This window comes from Coenobita brevimanus, chromosome 20 (assembly GCF_032717465.1).
Source record: "Coenobita brevimanus isolate Jiangsu-jjx chromosome 20, ASM3271746v2, whole genome shotgun sequence".
Taxonomy (NCBI): Eukaryota; Metazoa; Arthropoda; class Malacostraca; order Decapoda; family Coenobitidae; genus Coenobita; species Coenobita brevimanus.
In genome coordinates this window covers 13,782,819-13,805,439 of record NC_136973.1, presented here as the reverse complement: position 1 = coordinate 13,805,439, position 22,621 = coordinate 13,782,819, and the positions used below count along the sequence as shown (strand labels likewise).

Genomic DNA, 22,621 nt, shown 5'->3' with positions numbered 1-22,621 from the left:
CTCCTCAGGAGTTCAGCATGCCTTCACTACTGACGAAAATGCTGAGTGTGTGGACTACCTTTTGGCCGTCCTAGATGACGAAGTCATGCAGCACATATGTGATGAGACCAACAGGTATGAATCACAACGTGCTGCAGTGTGGTACAGGTGCAGCCAAGATGAAACAGTGGTCCATGCTGGGAGTGCAGGAGCTGTATGTGTTCTTTGCCCTCATGCTTCTCATGCCACACTCAAAGAAGCATGAGTTGGAAGAATACTGGTCCATGGACCCCTTACTACCCTCACCCACCTTCAATAAGTACATGGCCAGAGATCGCTTCTGGAACATCATGGGAAACCTGCACTTTGCCGACAACAATGTACCTTCCCAAACTGACCCACTCTGGAAGATCCGGGAGATTCTGAGCAGAATGAAGGATAAGTTTATGTCATTCTTCCACCCCTTTCAGAAGGATGTCATTGACGAATCCTTGGTTTTGTTCAGAGGATGTCTTCGGTTTGTTCAGTACATTCCAAGCAAATACCATCACTTTGGAATTAAGTTCTTTGTACTGTGCGACTGTAAGACGGGGTACATCCTTGTCTTCATCATTTATTCAGCCAGCACTGTCGATCTGGATAAAACACACCCCCTTGGCTTCTCAGGCTGTGTAGTGAAAGTGCTCCTTGAAAAGTATTTTGGTGGGAATCATGTGCTGTATACAAACAAATACTATACAGCACCGAAACTTGCCAAATACCTTTCTGAGCACGGCATTGCTCCTGCGGCACTGTGAAAAGTAATCGTGCCCACTTCCCCAAATTCCCAGAGGCAGGAACCTCGCAGCGAGGAGACGTGCACCTACGGAAGTCTGAGAAGATGCTGGCAATACGGTGGCATGACAAGAGGGTCGTGCACATGCTCACCACCGTACGTAAGGGGGAGAAGGTCAACCGTAGGACAGGCGAACCTGTGATGAAACCTGATGCTGTGTTGGACTACAATATCAACATGCGGCTGGTGGACAAATCCGACATGATGATTGGTGAGATCGACTGCCTCAGGAAGAATACTAGGTGGTACAGGAAAGTTTTTCTGCATCTCATAGATATGACGATGCTGAACGCCTTCATCCTGTACAAGATGAAGGTCAAGCCACCCAAGTCCTTCTCCCTGAGGTTGTTCGCCAGGACTTGTGTCCAGCAGCTGCTGGAAAGATATGGTAGGGTGACAGCAGCAACTCCAAGGCGCCATCCAGTAACACTTCCCGACCGACTTGAGCAGAGGGCGTATATGGATCGGCACAGACTTGAGCTTATGCCTGCCACAGGGAAAAGGAAGGCTGCGATTCGCAGGTGTCAGGTGTGTGCACATACCGCCAGCCTCACACCTGAGCACAAACGCAGCTCTTGGCAGTGCGATGATTGCCAGGTTCCCCTCTGTGTTACCTGCTTCTTTGATTACCACAGTCAGAAGTAGTTCTAACAGTGCAAGTGTGAAAGGAGAATAATGTGTAAATAATGTGTTAATAATGTGTAAATAGCAAGTGAAAGCAATGGATGTTCAGTACATAAGATTGAACAGTGTATTATAGTTTTATCTTACTGAAAGTGACAGTGAATAAAATAGTGTAAGTAAAATAGAAGGGTAAATATTGAAAATACAATAGAAAATGTAAATAGTAATGTAAGTAACTAGTAATATAAGCATATGAGTACAAATAATTTATGTCATAACAGGGAAATGAATCCGTGGCTCTCTACGTATTTTACTGAATGAAAAATTGAATGACTTCAGTGACACTAAACTAATACTACTGAAGGAAACTTATGGAGAAAGACTCCAGATATATATAAGTGTGATATAGTAATAGAAATATAAAGTGTGAGGGGTTTTATGAATAATAAATGACAGAATACCAACAGCGAACTAGCGCAAGTGGGAAGGTCATACGCACTCGTAATTTTCATTGCTTTCACAGTGTTTTTTTTTTGGAGAATGGATCCCAAACTACTTGATAATCATAGAGTAGTGTTTATAGTGTTAATATCTGGCTGTGGTAATCATATTACGGGTTGTCGGAAAGTGTAAACTGGAGATTTCGTTACCCAACTTCAGAGGTCTCCACAAGTCCTACGGTAACGACGAAGGTTCAACAAACATTCCAGGAGAAAGCTGAAGGTATGTACCATAAGCATATTTAATTTTAATATTCTAGGACTAATAACTGATTTTTGGCAAATATTTTTTGAGAGTCTGTCGGAGCCCGAATAACCCCGTGGGACACACAAAACATTGGTAAACATGCCCAAGGTGTAGGGGTTAAGGAGACGGCCTGTAGCCGCTCTGATGGCTTTAAGGAGACGGCCTGTAGCCGCTCCCGCCTTCGTCAGGAGACGGCCTGTAGCCGCTCTGATGGTGTCTTGTTTGAGATGGCCTGTAGCTGCTCACCCCTCACTAAGGAGACAGCCTGTAGCCGCTCTGAGGGTAAACAGGAGACAGCCTGTAGCCGCTCCCGCCTTCGTCAGGAGATGGCCTGTAGCCGCTCTGAAGGTGTTCTTCCTGAGACGGCCTGTAGCCGCTCGAACCTCCTCCTGCAGGAGACAGCCTGTAGCCGCTCCCACCTTTGTCAGATGGCCTGTAGCCACTCCGAAGGTGTTTCCTCTGAGACGGCCTGTAGCTACTTGCCCCTCGCTAATGAGATGGCCTGTAGCCACTCTGAGAGTAACGAGGAGATGGCCTGTAGCCGCTCCCGCCTTTGTCAGATGGCCTGTAGCTGCTCCGAAGATGTTCCCCCCGAGACGGCCTGTAGCTGCTCAACACCCAACCTGCAGGAGACGGCCTGTAGCCACTCACGCCTTCATCAGACGGCCTGTAGCCGCTCCGAAGGTGCCCCTGGGTTTGCTGGGAGCCACCCACTCTCTCAGGCCACGGCCAGTAGCCGGGCCTTGGCGCCAACCTGTAGCCACGCCCCAGGAAGCCACGGCCAGTAGCCAGGTGCTATGGCAAGAGACGGCCTGTAACCGCTCCGCCGCCTGTAGCAGACCCCTGTTCCCCGTCCCCTGACACAGAGGGAGTCTTGGGCATAGGGGAGCACTGGAGAGGCCCTGTAATCTCACCTGGCCTCTGCTCCCTACGACTGGCTCTGAAGGAGACCCACCTGACGGACCCTGATGCAGACTGTGCCCCTTCCTGTCGGCGCCGCCAAGCCCCAGGGACCGTAGCTCTCGGGAACCCCAGGCCGCCCCAAGAACTCCCGGAAGGGAACTCCCCACACCTCGACGGCGAAGGTCCTCATCCTCCGTCGGGAGCCTGAACGACCTTTTCAGGCAATTGTTCGGCCCCAGACCTGAGGGCCATACTCCTGTCCCCAGCACTGATAGTGCTGGGCTCTTCATCACCCACAGCCCTGGACGAGAACAGACGCCCCTGCTTGTGGTCCTATGCCCTCTGAGTACGGAGGCCCCTAGTGGTGCCCAGCTCCATCAGTAGCAGAGCTGTGCCGTCCCTCCACATGCGCCCCTTGTACCAGATGCGGACCAGAGTGACCCTAACTGTGAAATATTAGTGACCAAACAGTGCCTAGCAGAGCAGTGAATTGACCTTATCAGTGACAATACCCAGTGTTGGAGAGAATAATAGATACAGGGAATAGGGTACCGATTGATACAGTGACGAGATCAAAGTGATACAGAAAGTGATGATAATTAGTCAAAAGCAGAATACGAGTGGAGGGTAATGAAGTGAACATATTACCATCAGAAATTGTCTCGTACTACCATAATCAAAATCAGACCCCAGTGCCTTACACACCCTCCCCAAAGTGAATTAACCTTAGCCACTCCACACCTACAGAAACCCTGCATTTCCCTAATTGAGGATACTGCCTTAAGTGCTATTTCACTGTGACATAAAACAGTATCCTGTGAGATACTCTTAACCATATCTAGATATATGAGTTCATAATCGCACAGTATACTTGTGTTTTTAACATCTACTGATTCCCCTGTCTAACTAAGCAATACACGTGTAAGGTTGTTCCTTGGAGTTTTTGTGTCCTGCCTCTCTCTTATTTGTCTAAGCCCCGGTCTCGAAAGAGAGCCCTGCTATACGCTAGACGTTTACAGAACGGGAAGCCGAGCCTAAAACGCCTAGCATTACAAACCCCATCACCCAAGACGGTGGAAGGGGAGACGGGAACATCTGCTGTGCCGCAGTAATTTTTAAGTGAAGCACATTAATGACTAAATTGCTGACAGTGAAGGATGACATGACCTATAAAAAAAGCTGCACCACAGATGTCGAAGTGTGCAGGAAATCGTCTTCCGATATATTGCAACCTATGGGTGACAGGGAGTACACTGTAGCACCAGTCTAACAGGTCAGTACTCCCAAGGTAAGTGGAGAGTTGATGACCCGGAAAACAGGAGCTCCCGTTTCATCAGCCCTCAGGACCAGCTTCTAACCATTCCCCTTTGCTGAACCTGTTCAGTGTTTCAGAAACACAGAGTGCGCCAGCATACTCTCCTATACAATTTTCTCTGACTGTCAGCACCAAACTACACGCACATTACACAATTCTTCCTATTCCAAAATCAGCAAATATGATCTCTCAACCCCCAGCCTTGGAATTCCGGGAAGGAGAGGGCATAAAAGTCCTCACCATCCGCCTCTCTCCCGGTGATGGTCAAGTGAGATGCACAGAACCACCGTTTGACTCACTTCTTGTCCATATCTGCAACATTTGTGGCCTTTCCTCTAATTTTCTCTTTGTTGAACACCATCTCTCTCCACCTAAATCGTGCCTTCTCTTCCTGACTGAAATTCAGCTGTCTGAGATGACTGACAGCTAACTCTTCTTTGTATCCTCCTACTATCTCTACAGTATACTCACTCCACAGCCAACGGTGGATGTTGTATATATGTAAGGAAAAACATATCTTGCTCTCGTTTTCCTGATTCTGAATCTTCTTAATTCTTTACTCACTGGCTCCAGCTATCCTGTCATTTTTTGACTAAATATATCTGTGCTGTGTACTTATCCCCTAATTCTATTGATTATGAAAAATTCTTTAACTCTCTTATTTCTAAGATGGAACACATCCGGCATTTTTTTTTAATATCCATTGTAGATGATTTCAATGTTTAGCACCACCTTTGGCTCTCCTCTCCTTTGACTGATCGACCTAGTGAACAAGCCTATATCTTGTCCACCCTTAATGACCTGGAACAGCTTGTAAAGCACCCTACCTATATCCCTGACCGCCATGGAGAGATTTCAATATACATGACTTGTTCCTTGCAACTAATCCTTCTGCTTATGCTGTTAATCTTTTATTTCTTTCCATTACCTCCTCTGATCAGAGCTTTTATCACCTGAACCTGTCCTATTGATCTAAGTAAGACCTGTGGACCTTCCCCAAAAGCATCGCCTATGGCACTGAAGAGCTGCTGATAGGGGGGCCCTCTGGCAGTACTTCTTTGATTTCCCCTGGAATAATTATTGCCTCCTTGGGCAAGAACTATCTGAGTGTGCCTCGTGCATTATGGAGGTTATTCTCTCGGGCATGGAAACTTCATTCCTTTCTGTTATCCTGTGACGAATGCAAAAAAAAAAAAAAAAAAGATTTAATCCCGCTTGTTCTAATGCTGTCCACAACAAAGAGAAGGCCTACAAAAGGTACCAGAGCCAGCCTACCACTGAATTTCATGTCTTTTATATCTCTGCCCGGAATCGTGCTAAGTCTCCCCTTCGCTCTGCTAGGAATAATTTCATTCGTACTAAATGCTCTGAATTCTCAGACTCAAATTCTTCCCGATCCTTCTGACAGCTTGCCATAAAAAAACTTAGAGACAACTTTATCTCATCATGCTTCCCTGCTCTTTTCCAGTCTGATGGCTCTGAAGCTGTTTCCTCTACTGATTGACTGATTGACTGAATATAATTACAATCTGGTGGTGCAACTGCCAGGGTCATATGCCGCCGGAAAACAAGGTAAAGGACGTCACAAATATAATGTGCCTATTCAATATAAAGTTAAGACCCACTATTAGAAATAAAACACAGAAAAGAAAAGAATAGTTTATAAAATACCAATTACATATAAATGTGGAGAGAGGCCCACTTCCTGAAGGAAGCTAAAAACATCAGTAAAATCGCTGTAGGCTCCACCAAGCATTGAGGACAGACAGTAGGCACCACCTGCCCCCTTATGCCCATGGAGGGATCTCTGACGTAGGTCCCCCAGACTTGGACACTCGACCAGCAAGTGACGAGTAATAAGGGGAACAAGACAATCATAACAGTACGGCTGAGTCATTCCACTCATCAAGAACCCATGCTTAAACTGAGAGTGGCCAATGCAAAGCCAGGAAAGAGCCACCCCCAATCGCCAAGGCATGGAGGGAAGAACTGTCGGCACAGCCACTCTCTGAAAATTTTCTTCTAGCTTGTTATTAGCAACACCATCCCACTGTCTGCCAATACTTACGAACCACGTATCTCGAGCAAGGTGTTACATCGAAAACGGGAACCGGGTAGTTGGTAGGTGACCATCGAAAAGACGCAGCTTTAGCTAACGTATCTGCCCTCTCATTACCCACCACACCAACATGTGCAGGAACCCAACGGATATCTACACAATGGCCACAACAGCCAAGAAGAAAAAGCCACTCTAATATCAACAAAACCAGTGGATGGGATGCATTAAAAGACTCCAGTGCAGAAAGAGCAGTACGGGAGTCACTAATAATCACAAAAGCAGATAGGGGGAGAGTCAAAATTATTTGGAGAGCAAATAAAACTGCAGTCAGTTCCACTGTATACACTGAAGCAACACCAGGAAGGCTACTCCCCCTACTGAAGGAAGGGAAGACAATACCAAAGCCTATTCCAGTATCAGTTTTAGATCCATCAATATAGACAGGGACAGAACTCTCATGCATGGAGGCATCTTCTAAAAAGAGAGAGAGGGACACCTGAGGGAGTAATAAACTCTTTTCTTCAACAACGGACCTACAGAATGTTACACGAGGGAGTAACCAGAAAACCACCCTCGGGATCCGATGTGGACAGACTGTCAGTCTTTAAAGAGAGTGGGCCAACATGACAGATTGGACTTCGTAACCAAAGGGCTTTGGGAAACTAGGAAGGGAGTTATAAACAGATAATCAGGAGTCCTGGGAGACAATAGTACAGGAAACAGAGTCTGGAAGGCAGGAAAGACGATACCATCATCTCATCATCAATGACTTGTGATGCAAAGCCAAAGGGAGGGCATCAGCATCCACCAACAAAGTCGCAATCGGGGACGACCTGAATGCCCCAGTTGTCAATCATACACCAGCACGATGCAAAGAATCTAATATCCAGAGATGGGCATTGGTTGCCTAGGAGTAGACCTCACACCCATATTCAGGTCTAGAAAGGATAAGAGATCTATGCAAGAGGAGGAGGGTCTGACGATCAGTTCCCCAAGAAGTATGTTCCAAAACTGACCCAAAGGTTTAATACAAGTTGCCTTCACAGAATGAATGTGAGGAACCCAAGTTAGTCGTCTATCAAACAGAAGACCCACAAATCGAGTCTCTTCCACGCAGGGTATCGTCTGGACATAAAGATGCAAGTCAGGGTCTGGGTGAACCCCCCTAAGACGACAAAAATGCATAGCCTCTGTCTTCCGTAACGAAAAGCAGAAGCCAAGATACTCAGCCCACTCAGAAAATCTATTAAGAGCCAGCTGTAACTTCCTCTCTATCAGAGACCTTCTAGATGCGAAGAAGGAAACTGAGAGGTCATCTTTTTTTTTTTTTTATGCGAGGAAGAAGGAACCAAAAGCCATGAGCCCACAGTAACAGTTCCCTCCAAGAGAAAAACAAAATACAATAGAGAGCAAAATTCAAGATCCGATCATTTTGAGATGCCTGGACACACTGCGTTTGAAAGACTGGAGATCATAGGCAGCAGGAAATAAAGATAGAGGGAAACAGTTCCAGAGCTGACCTGTTGCATAAATGAAAGACTGGGAGTAACGGTTAACTCTTGCATTAGAGAGCTGGACAGAAAAGGGATGAGAGTTTGCTGCCAGATGCTACGCGCCCGTCGTAGAGGTGGAGGAATGCAAGCAGACAGTTCAGAGGATCAGTGACCATTAAAGTAGCGATAGGAAAGAGATAAAGATGCAACAGTGCGGCGAAGAGACAGAGGTTGAAGGGAGTCAGTAAGAGGAGGAGAGTTAATGAGACGAAAAGCCTTTGACTCCACCCTATTGAGAAGAGCTGTATGTGGGGAGCCTCCCCACACATGAGAGTTGTACTCCACACAGGGGCGGATAAAACCCCTGTATAGAGTCAACAATTGTGCAGGGGTAAAGAAAGAGCGGAGTCGGCTTAGCACACCCAATCTCTTGGAAGCAGATTTTACAAGAGATGTAATATGATCTTTCCAAGATAAGTCCCGAGTAAATGAAACCCCAAGCATGTTCAAGGATGATGCAGGATTAAACAGAATATTATTAAACATTAGAGGGTACCCCTGTGTAAGATTTTGTCGGGTTGATAGGTGTAAGAACTGAGTCTTAGATGCAATAAAGACAACCATATTATTTTTACCCCAGTCAGAGATACGAGCCAAGTTAGACATTAGGTGTGCCATAGCCTCATCCCTTGTTTCTTGAAGTAACTGTTGAGATGGGCGTTGTGGGAACCGAATGGAAAGGTGAAGGGTGGAGTCATCAGCGTATGAGTGGATAGGGTTAGATGTACAGCTTAGAAGATCATTGATGAATAAAAGGAAGAGAGTTGGTGATAGGAGAGAGCCCTGAGGAACACCACTGTTGATAGATCTAGGAGAAGAACGATGGCCGTCTACAACAGCGGCTATAGAACGACCAGAAAGGAAGCTAGCGATGAAGGCACAGATAGAAGGATAGAAACCGTAGGAGGGCAGTTTGGAAATTAAAGATTTATGCCAGACTCAATCGAAAGCCTTTGAGATGTCAAGTGCAATGGCAAAGCTTTCGCCAAAGTCCCGAAAGGAGGATGACCAGGAGTCTAAAAGGTAGGTGAGAAGATCGCCAGTGGAGCGTCCCTGACGGAACCCATACTGACGATCGGAAAGAAGGTTGTGATAGGAAAGATGCCTTAAAATTTTTCTATTAAGAATTGACTCGAAAACTTTTGAAATACAGGACGTTAAAGCAATTGGACGATTGTTGGAGGGTTGGGAGTGGTCACCCTTCTTTTGGACTGGCTGAATGAGAGCAAACTTCCAGCAAGAAGGAAAGGTACAAGTTGACAGACAAAGGTGAAAGAGTTTGCCTAGGCAGGGTGTAAGCACAGAAGCACAGTTCTTGAGAACAACAGGAGGGACCCCATCAGGCCCATATGCCTTGTTAGTACTGAGGCCAGTGATGGCAGAAAATACATCAACTGAAGAAATTTTAATGTCAGCCATGAGGAAGTCAGAGGGGAGAAGTGATGGAGGAACAGCACCGGAATCGTCTAAGGTGGAATTGGAGGAGAAAGTCTGTGCGAAGAGATCTGCTTTATCAGTAGAAGAAATAGCTACAGAACCATCAGAGTAGAAAAGAGGAGGGAAGAATGATGAGGTTAAGTTGTTAGAAAGATTTTTGGCAAGGTGCCAGAAGGAGCGGGAAGAATTCCAGTTGGAGAGTTGAGAGCATTTAGTATGGATGGAAATATTTTTAGTAGAGCGAAGAACAGACTTAGCACGATTCCGGGCAGAAACGTAAAGATGATGTGATTCAGGGGTGGGTTGGCTCCGGTACCTTTTGTAGGCCTTCTCCTTGTTGTGGACAGCATTAGAACAAGCGTGATTAAACCAAGGCTTTCTTGCGTTAGTCAAAGGATATGAGAAAGGAATGTATGCTTCCATGCCCGAGAGAATAACCTTCGTAATGCGCAAGGCACACTCAGATGGCTCACGGCCATGGAAGCAATAATCACTCCAGGGAAAATCAAAGAAGTACTGCCTAAGGGCCTCCCAGTCTCCGGCTCCAAAATGCCACAGACGACGTTTCCCTGGAGGGTCCACAGGCCGTACCGGAGTGATAGGACAGGTTAAGGTAATAAGGTTGTGATCGGAGGAGCCCAACGGAGAGAAAAGATTAACAGAGTAAGCAGAAGGATTAGTTGTGAGGAAGAGGTCAAGTATGTTGGAGCTCTCTCCAAGGCGGTCAGGGATACGGGTAGGGTGCTGTACAAGCTGCTCTAGGTCATTAAGGATAGAAAAGATGTAGGCTTCTTCACCAGGTGGATCCGTGAAAGGAGAGGAGAGCCAAAGGTGGTGGTGAACATTGAAATCTCCAAGAATGGAGATTTCAGAGAAAGGAGAAATGGACAGAATGTGTTCCATCATAGAAGTAAGATAGTCGAAGAATTTTTGATAGTCAGTAGAATTAGGGGATAAGTAAACAGCACAGATATATTTAGTCAGAGAATGACAGGAAAGCCGAAGCCAGAGTGTGGAGAATTCAGAAGAATCAAGTTCAGGAACACGAGAGCAAGATAAGTCGTTGCGTATGTATACACAACAGCCACCTTTGGCTTTGAAATGAGTATAGAGAAAGTAGGAGGATACAGAAAAGGGTTTGCTGTCGGTTGCCTCAGACAGCTGAGTCTCCATCAGAAAAAGAAGGTGAGGTTTAGAGGAGGAGAGGTGGTGCTCAACAGAGCGAAAGTTAGATGAAAGGCCGCGAATGTTGCAGAAATGAAGAAGAAGAGAGTCAGACAGTGGTTCCAGGCACCTCGAGTCGTCACCGGGAGAGGGGCAGATGGCGGGGGCATTTATGGTCCCCCCCCCCTGGGGACTCCGAGGCTTGATTAATCGACGCCATTTTTGTTGAATTTTGAATAGGAAGTGTAGTGTGTACTGTGCATGTAGTTTGGTGAAGATAGTTAGAGAAATTTGTACTGGAGAGCATGCTGGCCTACTCTCTGTGTAACTGAGACACTGAAAAAGTTCAGCAAAGGGGGATGGTCAGGAACTAGTCCTGAGGGCTGATGAAACGGGAGCTCCAGCACTCCCTGTCATCAGCTTTCCATCCACCTCGGGAGTACTGCCCTGCCCTGCTCGACTGGTGCTACAGTCTACTCCTGCATATAATGAGCCTTATACACCATCAGCATTACACTGATTACACTGTTGATGGCCACTGCAAAGAGAGTAAAACTGAGGATACTCCCCTGTGGTACTCCATCTTCTATAATGAGCATTAGAAAGCACTCCCCCCACATGGACTTATGAAACGGTTAGATAAAAACTGCAGAATAAAAATGGGCAAGTGCCCACAAAGACCAAACTCTTGAAGAGAAAGTAAAATGCCATGATGCCAGGCAGTGTCGTATGCCTTCTCTTAAATCGAAGAAGACCGTGGCCTGGTGTTGGTTAGTGGAGAAAGCCTCACAGACAGAAGATCCCAAGGACAGTAGGGTATCAGTGGTAGATCGCATTTTATCAAAACCATACTGGACTGGTGACAAGAAATTGCCCCTCTCTAAGTACCACATGAGCTGACCATTTATCATCTTCTCCAAAACCTTGCAAACAGAAGAGGTCATAGAGATGGGACAATAATTTGTCGCTTGCAGATGATCCTTTCTGGGCTTAGGGATGGAGATAATCACAGCAACACCCCAAGAAGATAGAACTTACCAGTACACCACATTCTGTTATACAGCGTCAGTAAAAAGGAAAGGGATTCATCAGTCATATGACGTAAAAAGGCGTATGCAATATCATCACAGCCTGGAGATGAATCATGACACTGTGACAAAGCCACCCGAAGCTCAGAAACAGAAAAGGGGACATTATAAGATTCACCCCCAGATGAGGTGAAACAGAGACCATAAGATTCCAAGCACAGATGGTGGCAGGCCGAAGGCGATGCAGTGGCCATTTGAGACACACCAGCAAAATGGTCAGCAAAGAGTTTGGCTACAGTGAAGGCATCAGCCACAGTCCCACCTGCATCAGATAAAACAGGAGGGGAGGAAACAGTATATATCCCAGAAATTTTCCTCACCCGGTTCCACACATGGGTGAGGGATGTCCATGAGTTGAGCAACGAAACACAGGTCTTCCAAGATGCACGTCTGACCTCCTGTACGCAATGTGCACGAGCACGCCCCCTCCAAAAAGCCACCAAACACTGTGAGTCCCCACAATGGCAGCGAAGGCATGGGAAGGCAACACGCTTAGCTTTAACTGCAGAGGTGCACTCAGGAGTCCAAGGAACTGGACATTTAGGAAATCGACCAGAAGTATGAGGAGGAATATATATATATATATATATATATATATATATATATATATATATAAAACAGCTGCTGAATGCATTACATCAGTTACATATGCCACCACCTCATCAGTATTCTAAAATCGTGCACAATGCGGAGAGTGGATCATAAATTCCTAAAGAGTGGCCAGTTCGCCTTATCGAAGCACCAGTGAGGAAGACGACATTGTGGCTCATACTCAGCAGAAATTAAAATAATCGGGAAGTAGTAACTGCCATGCAAGTCTGGCAACACACCCCAACTAATATTTAAAACTGCAGTAGCTGAGCACAGACAGATCAATGGCCATGAAAGTACCAGTCTGGCCATAAAAGTGCATCATATCACCTGAATTTAACACCCTTAACTCCCCATCCTCCACCAAAGAAGTAAGCATAGCACATCTAGAATTGGTTACATTGCCATCCCACACTGGGTGACGACCATTCAGATCACCCAGTAAAAGAAATGGGGAAGGAAGATCATGAACAAGGTAGTCGAAATCTACCCTGTCAACAGGAGCACGAGGGGGGAGATAGTCACTACATACTGTATAACAATGGTGAAGGGAAATCTGATTGGCAATAGCCTGAAGTGGAGTTGAAAGACTTAGACAAGTGAATGTGACATCACAGCAAACTTGGATAGCAGCACCACCATAATATCCTTGGCCAGGAAGAGGAGCAGTATAAAATACTTGGTATCCAGATGGACTAGAAGGAGCAGCATCCCTGATCATAGTCTCCTGAATGCAGATGCATACTGGGGAAAAGTGGGCAATAAGACCACGCAATTCCTCCCAGCTAGCATGCAACCTTCAACAATTTCACTAAAGGATAGCACCCATAGAGGGAGAAGAAGCAGGGTAAGGGGCGAGACAATTTTGCCCCCACCAGTCGATCAGATTTAGGCTGATGCCTAGAAAGGCTCTTAGAATAGGTCTGCCTGGCACCACCATGCTGCACATTATGCCTGCCGTCTGAAGGCAACCTAGAAGAAGACCTGACAATGGTCTTCTGTGGTGGACCAAGAGACGGCCTGGCAAAGGAACTGCAAGCCACCTTATCTATAACAGAGCAGGCAGTGTCACCACGAGAAGGAATACAATCAGTAATACTAGAGGACTAGGACGTGCTCCTGGTCTGCCTCGCAGAACTGTCCACCAGCCTCATCTCTTCAGCATTGTGACGGGAGGAGAATGGTATAGGCGCCGGCAGGCAGCCACCTTGGACCAGGATCCCAGAGGGTGCAGTCACTGGACAGACAAGGTCTCTGGGAGAGTGGTGATGGCCAAAGTCGACACCACGGGAGCCTCAACGGGTCCATCAGAGGTCCCAGAGGGCTGGATTTTAGTAGGAGAACTCTCATCGCAGGAGTCCTTGCTCTGGGTGCGCTTCCGCCTCGTAGCAGAGGTTATAACCTCTGCTTGTGTCATGGATGAGGAGGAGGAGGGAGGTTGTGCTGGAGCAACAGCAGATTTAAATGGATGTGATGGATTTTGGCAAGTGATGAATTTTGACAGGACCGATCCATAAGTAGTCCCTGGTTGAAGAAATCTAGTCAGTACTCGTTTTTTGACTTCAGGAAAGGAGACTTTCTCCTGAGAGCACACCAAGAGAATCTCCCTCTCATACTTATACCTATCGCAGTTCTTGGATGATGCTGGGTGGGCTTCACCACAGTTGTAAGATTTAACAGGGCCAGGGCAATCCCCATTATGGCCAGCTTCACCACATGACATACACATAGCAGGGAGGCCAATTTGAAGGCACCAGCATGAGCACGCCACAAGCTCAAATCTTTGGCAGTGGAAACAACGTCGGAGGTTAGGAATGTAAGCCCAGACTGGCAGGTGATACCATGCACAACGTACCTCCTCGGGTAAAACTAGTCTCTTGAAGGTCAAAAGGAGGGAAAGCATTTGTGTAAATATGCCATCTAACTTCTTTTGGAATCTGTGAACTGCCACAACACCTTGTCATTCCATCTCCTGTAATAGTGTAACCTCAGAACACTGGAAGACATCCTTGCAGAAGATCACTCCTTTGCACTGATTCGATGTTGCATGAAGGGTGGAGGACACTTCAGCACCGGGTACAGCAGACAGGGCACGAAGAAGAGCAGCCTCATCTGGGGGAGCAACCTCCAAGAGGAGGCTGCCATCCCTCCATGGTGTTACCCTTGGCTCGCCCACAAGCCTTCACAAGAGAATGGTGAACTGCAAAAGTAGCCAAGTTCAAGATGGGCTGGTCACTGAAAGACTGAATAAATAGGTACTTTTCATAGAACACAGCCTGAAATTGTCCAGGAAAGTATCTCAACTTAGGGGCCTTTAGGCCAAGCACGTTTCTCGATCTCTACCTGCACCCCTTGGAAAAGGAGACGCTGGACTGGGGAGCCGAGACAGAGGGGGTTGAAGTTCCCTTGGCGCCACTCGAAACCTAAAAGGGTTCAAGGGTGGTGACAAAGGAATGTCGAGAAGAGGAATCCAGGTACGTGTGGATGTTGGGGAGAGAGGCAGACCAGGTTACTTTAGTATCTGGTGAGTTAATCATGTTGGGGTTCAAATACTTCACTTCACCACCCCCCTACCCACCATTGAGCCCAACAAGGGGAGAAGGAAGGACAGGGCATCGAGCACCTGTCAGCCCCAGGGATAGTGGAGGAGCATACACAGGTCACCACTAGGGGACCTGGGCAAGCATGACTCAAGGATGATAGGAGCAACCAGGTCCGCCAGTGCCCACTTGAACCTAGCTAATGCATGACCAGCCGATTGACCTGGTCGGGATAAACCATTCCACCTATCTAGCCAGAACAAGAGACCAAAGAGGTGTATTGCTAGCTGCAGGGCACATCGTGCAGCACCACTCAACCCCCAGGACTCCCATCTCCCAGCATTATGGGATGCCACACACGGCAAACACGCGGAGAGGCAACAGTCCAGCCCTAGATGGCAGATGGGCAGGGACTAATATCACCAGCAGGCCTCCTCCACCAGTGATGCAAGGGGTGCTTGGTCCATGAGGCCGACAAATACCGAACCCTACAAAGGTAGGCATGCCTCCAGAGTAGGTAGCACAGCAGCCACACTTCAAGCCCTGCCACCACGTCAAGGTAACCCTCCACCCTAGCAGGGCCTCTACTGATAAAGCAGAACTCTTCACTCAGAGTTTCTCCTCCCTTTTCACCTTAGACAATTCCAGTGCTGTTCCTTCATCACTTCCGCTCTCTGACTTCCTCAAAGCTGACATTAAAATTTCTGCAATTGATGTGTTTTGTGCCATTACTTGCCTAAATACTAACAGGGCAAATGGGCCCAATGGTGTCCCTCCTGTTGTCCTCAGGAACTGTGAAAAAATTTGTTTACACTCTGGCTAGGTTAACTCTTTCACCTTTATCAATCAACTTGTACCTTTCCTTCTTGCTTGAAGTTTGCGCTCATTCAGCCTGTCCAAAAGAAGGATGATCATTCCCAGCCCTCTAACTATCGCCCAATTGCATTAACATCCTGTATTTCTAAAGTTTTTGAATTTATTACTATCTATCTATATACCTAGGCTGCTTTTCCCAAGGAAAGGAAGATAGCCGAGACAGGACAACACATTCCCAATTTACTCATCCACTCAAACATCTTAGCCTCAAAGCGGAGAAGGGACAGATTCTCTCCGCACCACACCGCATGAGGGTCAACTGCGCAATGCAATCAGTGACATCTGCAGCAGGGCCCAACAGCAGAGCTTGTTTACCCCTGCCACATCATAACAGACCTGTCCCCTTACCCACACCTGACCTGATTAGCTGCTCAGACCAAATGTGGGAGAATATCCCCTCAGGGCTGCGTCATCATTTATTCATTTACAATTTCTCTCCATTTATTTCTATCACGCACAGCCACTCTTCCTTGCTCAACAGACATCCCTCTTGCATCCAACGCTCTCTTCACACTCTCAATCCATCCCATTCGTGGTCTCCCTCTCAGTCTTACACCCGTCACAACAGATCTAGTTATCTTTTCACTAATCGCTCATTATTCATTCTCTCTATATGCCCAAACCATCGTGACACCCTCTGCTCAACTCGATCAACCATCTCCTGAACAACTCCAGTTCTCCTTCGCACTTCATCATTTCTCACTTGATCCATATGCGTCATTCCACACATACTCCTCAGACACCTCATCTCCATTACCTTCAAATTTTTCCCCTCTGCTACACCCATATTCCATGTTTCAGCCCCATATAATGCAGTCGGTACCACAACACCCTCATGCAGCCTTCTCTTTACATCCATTCCAAGCGAACGACATCTAAACACTTTTTTCATTCCTTCCATCACCTTTCCTACTTCATTCATTCTAAACTTCACTTCTGCATCTATTCTTCCATCCACAGCAACAAGTGACCCTAAATACTTAAAACACTCTACCTCCTCAAGCAACTCACCATTCAAAACTATATTCATCCTCCTACCATCTACCAACCTCGTACACTTCATCATTTTACTCTTATTCTCATTTACTTTCAATTTCCTCCTTTCACACACCCTTCCAAACTCCTCTACCAACTGTCTCAGTCTCCCCTCTGAATCAGCCACCAGTACAGTATCATCTGCAAACAGCAGCTGCTTCAGATTCCACTCTCTACCATCAATATTCACCAGACTTAGACCTCCACCTATAACTCTTGCATTCACCTCCCTTACAACACCATCCATATCAATAATAAACAAGCAAGGTGACATCACACATCCCTGCCGCAGCCCCGCTCTCACGGGAAACCAATCACTCACAGTATTTCCCACTCTTACACACCTTCTACTATCTACATAAAAACTCTTCACCCCTTTTAGTAACCTACCATCAAGTCCATACAATCTTAAAACAGTCCATAAAGCTTCCCTATCAATTTTATCGTACACTTTCTCTAAACCCATGAATGCCAAAAACACATCCTTGCCTTTCACTAAATACTTTTGACACACTTGTCTCACAGCAAACACCTGATTCACGCAACCCATCCCTCTCCTAAAGCCACACTGCTCATCACCAATCACACCCTCAGTACCCTCTCTAACTCTCTTAATTAACACTCTACCATACACCCTACCTACAACACTCAACAGACTTATACCCCTAAAGCTGGTACATTCATAATTATCACCCTTACCCTTATACAACGGGACCACACAAGCACTTGCCCAGTCAACTGGCACTATATCTTTCACAAAGCACACATTCAACAATCTTACTAACCAGTCAACAATAGTTGCTCCACGACCCTTCAGGCATTCCACAGCACACCCATGCATACCTTTTTTCATCTCCTTTGCTGCCTCCTGCACTTCCTCCTTCGTGATCAAAGAATCCTTCAACTCTCTGAACACATTTATTCCTTGCACCCTTCCATCCGCCACAATCTCAGCCACCCTTTCCTCCTCTACATTTAACAATCTTTCAAAATACTCTGCCCATCTCTTCCTTACTGCATCCATCTCAATTATAACATCCATCCATCCTCTGTTTTTACTCGCTCTTCCTTCCCAGACTCTCCCTTTCGCACCCTTTTCATCTCCTTCCAAACATTTTCTTATTCTGCTGAAAATTCTCAGTCGACCACCTACCCCACCTCTCATCTGCTGGCACTTTTCTTACACCACCATCCACATGTCTCACACCACACACCTCTTCCTCATGCCTCACCACAGCACCTCTTCTGTATGTCCACTTAAATAATTTCTTTACAGATATTATTGAAGTACCTTTCCCATCAGAACCTTCTTTCCGATCGTAAGTATGGGTCCCGCCAGGGATTCTGCACTGGCAATCCTCTCATCCTCCTCTCAGACTCCTGGTCATCCTGATATCTGAACTTTGGCAAAAACTTTGCCATTGCACCTGACATCTCACAGGCTTTCGATCGAATCTGACATACATCTTTAATTTCTAAACTGCCCTCTTACGGTTTCAATCCTTCTATCTGTGCCTTCATCTCCAGCTTCCTTTGTGGCCGTACTATTGCTGCAGTTGTTGGCGGCCACCATTCTTCTCCTCGAGCTATGAATAGTGATGCTCCTGAGGGCTGTGTCCAATCACCAACTTTCTTCCTTCTTTTCAAAAGTATCCTTCTAAGTTGTACATCTACCACCACCCGCTCATACACTGATTGCTCCACATTTCACCTTTCCATCCACTTCTAACAACGTCCTTTTAAGCAGTAACTTCAACAAACAAGGGATGAGGCAATGGCTTATATATCTGGGGTAAAAATAATCTTGTTTTCAATGCATCAAAAACTCAGCTCTTACATCTTTTGACCGGTCAAAACGTTCTACAGGAGTATCCTCTAATTTTCAAAAATATGCAACTCAGTCCAGGATCATTTGGTAACATAGTTTGGGTCCCATTCTCTCGGGATTTATCTTGGGAAGATTATATTACCTCTCTAGTAAAATCTGCTTCCAATAGATTAGGTGTGCAAAGCCTCCTTTGTGTCTTCTTTACCCCTGCACGGTTTTTGATTTTGTACATGGGTTTGATCTGTCCCTGTGTAGAGTTCAACTCTTTATAAGAGCGGCACCCAACATACAGCTCTTTTCAACAAGATAAGGTCAAAGGCTTTTCGTCTCATTAGCTCTCCTCTTGCTGGTTCCCTTCATCCTGTGTCTGTTCGCCACACTGTCACGTCTTTATCTCTTTTCTATCGTTCCTTCAATGGTCGCTGCTCTTCTGAACAGTCTGCTCGCATCCCTCCACCACTATGGTGGGCACATAGCACCCGTCTAGCTGCAAGCTTTCATCCTTTCTCTGTCCAACTCTCTAATGCTAGAGTTAACCACTACTCCTAGTCCTTCATATATGCAACAGGTCAACTTTGGAACTGTCTTCCTTCGTCTGTATTTCCTACTGCCTATGACCTCCAATCTTGTATACACAATGTCCAGGAAACTTGAAATAAAACGGATCGTTAAACTGGCCCTCTGTTATCTTTCTGTTTTTCTCTAAGGGAGTAATCTTGTGGGCATCAAGCCTTTGGTTCTTCCTTCCCTGCATTTAAGAAAAATGTGTACAATTATTACGAGCGGCAGCGCAATGTTAACTCTTAGTTAAGTCTGGAAATGAGTGGCCTGATCCGGCCTGGCCCAAGCCGACCATCACGTTAAGCAGAAGGTAATAACTTTACTCCTATGTGAAGTAGAGTCAAAATTATTTCTACATGTGATACATTCATTCAATAAATGTTTATGGCAGTTAAAAACTCACCTATAAATGCATAGGAACCCTTGGAATTTCGAGTTTTCCAAGTGAGTGTATGTGTGTGTTTCAGTGTCTGTGTGGGAGTGTATGTGTGTTTCTGTGTCTGTGTGGGAGTGTATGTGTGTGTTTCTATGTCTCTTCTTACCTAATTGTATCTTTACATGAATGAGTCAAGCTCGTACTGTCCCGTGTCTTAAACCATTTTCATCTTACATCTTAAATTTATGAATTGTTTTGGCACACACTGTTTCATTCGGTAGTGCATTCCACTGATCAATTGCCCTATTTGGGAAACTAAATTTCCTTACGTCTTTATCGCCTCTTTTTTTATGCAGGTTTTTGCAGTGTCCTCTTGTTGATGTTTCCCCATACGTTATATATTCATTTATGTCTATTTCCTCCTTCCCTGATATGCACATGTATAGCATGATCATGTCTCCTCTTTTCCTTCTCTCCTGTAGTGTTGGCAGATTCAGTTCTTCTAGTCTTTCTCCATAGCTTAGATCCCTTAAGCTTGATACCCATATTGTAGCGGCCCTTTGAACTTTTTCAATCTTATCTATGTTTCTTGAGATGAGGATTCCAGACTACTGATGCATACTCCAGGTCTGGTCTGATGAAAGACGTTATTATCTTCCTCAGCATGTCTTCATTTATGTATGTGAATGCTGTTCTCATATTTGCAAGCAGTATATACATGTTCCATACCTTCTCACTTACGTGGTCAGCCAGAGACAGTCTGTTATTGATAATCACACCCAAACCCTTCTCTCTTTATGATATGTGTAGGGTTTTACTTCCTAACTTATAATCCCAATCTGATCTTTTCTCACATTTACCAAACTTGATTACATGACATTTGTCCGCACTGAATTCCATTTGCCATGTATTACTCCATTCATGAAGTTTATTTAATTCTTCTTGTAGCCCTTGACAAGAGTCTGTGTTAGTAATTCTCCTTTGTATTTTTGCATCATCAGCAAACATATTTAAATAGCTTTCATTTCCACTGTCATTTATATACACTAAAAACATAATTGGCCCCAGCACTGAGCCCTGTGGATTTCCGCAAGTCACTTCCCTCCATGATGAGTAATTTCCCCTTAGTATTGTTCTCATTTCCCTTTTTCTGAGAAATTCTTGCATCCAACAGTACAGTTTGCCTCGGATTCCTCCTGGATGGTACAGTTCCCATAAAAGTCTTTGGTGCGATACTCTGTCAAATGTTTTAGATAGATACTGTCCACCCATCCTTCTTTTTTCTGTAATGTTTCTGCAACTCTGTCACAGTAGCTTAATAGATTAGTAACATGATTTTCCCTTTCTGAAACCAAATTGCCTTTCTGTTATCATACTGTGTTCTGGATGTTTACCGAAACTTTTCTTATCAGCTTTTCCAGTATCTTACTTACAACACTGGTTAGTGATACTGGTCGGCAGTTGAGTGGATTTTGTCTATTCCCTTTCTTGAATGAGGGAATAATGTTTGGTTTCTTCCAGATATCAGGTAGTTTACCTTGACCCAATTATTTCTTGAATATTAAAGATAATGGTCTACTTAATTCCTTTGCACATTCATGTAGCACCCAACATGAAATTTCGTCTGGACGATTTGCTTTTCCTTTGTCTAATTTACTGAACTCCTCCTGTATTTCTTTTTCTGATATTTGTATATCTGGTAATATGTTTGGGCATGAATGTACCATATAATCCCTCTCAAAATTATTTTCTTTTGTGAAAACTGATCGGAAATTCTTATTTAGTGCCTCGCAATTATCTTTCTCTTGTGTAGAGAGGATCCCTTCATCCGTAATGGATTGTATTTTATCTTTTACTTTGGTTTTGCTCCAGATATAGCTGTAAAATAACTTCGGTTGATCACTACATTTGTTTATGATGTCCTCCTCAAACTGTTTTTGGGCTTCTTTCCTTATTCTTGTGTTTTTTTTTTTTTTTCTTGCCTGTTTATATTTGTTCTAAGATGTTTAGTGGAGATGTATCTAGAGAAGGAAAGAAAGTGTATGCTGCCTTCAAAGACTTCGAGAAAGCTTATGACAGAATAGATAGGCAAGGTACGTTGAGTACACCGCTTCCCGTCCGATCAGCGAAGTTAAGCAACGTTGGGTCTGGTTAGTACTTGGATGGGTGACCGCCTGGGAACACCAGATGCTGTTGGCATCCCTACATGTCAAGTGGGGTTGGTGGAGGATTAGTGCCCCTCCCTGTAAAACAATTAACTCTAAGCCATTGGCCACCCCATCTGGGATACATGGCGTCTGGCAATGAATGAATGAATGATTAAGAATATATGCAGTGGATGGGAAATTGTTGAATGCTGTGAAGAGTATGCACTAAGGAGCTAGGGCTACGGTGCGAGTGGATGGTGAGCTGAGTGAGTTCTTTGATCTCAATGTGGGACTGAAACAGGGTTGTGTGATGTCTTCATGGCTGTTTAATATATACATGGATGGCGTTGTAAAGGAGGTGCAAGGTAGGGCAGTGGATGTGGGGGTGGCTCTAATGAATAAGGGTGAGATTTGGAAGATTCCGGTGTTCTGTTTGCTGATGATACAGTATTGTTGAGTGAAGATGAATGGGAGTTGCAAGGTTTGGTAAATGAATTTGGGACAGTGTGTAGGAGGAGGAAGCTGAAAGTTAATGTAAACAAAAGTAAAGTTATGGTGTTTGAGAGGAATGAAGTCACAGAATGTACAGTGAGGTTGGATGGTGAGGATATGGAGAATGTGAGTGCATTCAAGTACGTGGGTAGTGTGATGAGTAAGGATGGAACTTTGGGGGATGAAGTGCGTGAAAGGGTACAGCAGGGAAGGAAGGTTGTTGGTTCACTGAAAGCAGTGATGAGAAATAGAGAGGTGAGTATGGAAGTTAAGAAGTCACTGCATGATAGTATTGTGATCCCTTCCCTGACGTTTGATAGAGTGGCATGGACCTTGCAAGAAGGGAACAAGTCAAGAGTGAGAGCGGTGGAAATGAGTTACTTGAGAGGAGCATGTGGAGTGACATGGAGGGACAGGTTGACGAATGAAGAAGTGAAGGAACGTTGTGGGGTGGATGTGGATGTGGTTGAG

The 22,621-nt window shown here is 45.4% G+C and overlaps 1 pseudogene; it reads left to right on the top strand.

The window, feature by feature from the left end:
• The first annotated feature begins 21,591 nt into the window (after positions 1-21,591).
• LOC145392019 (5S ribosomal RNA) lies at positions 21,592-21,710 on the top strand (annotated as a pseudogene).
• The last annotated feature ends 911 nt before the right edge of the window (positions 21,711-22,621 follow it).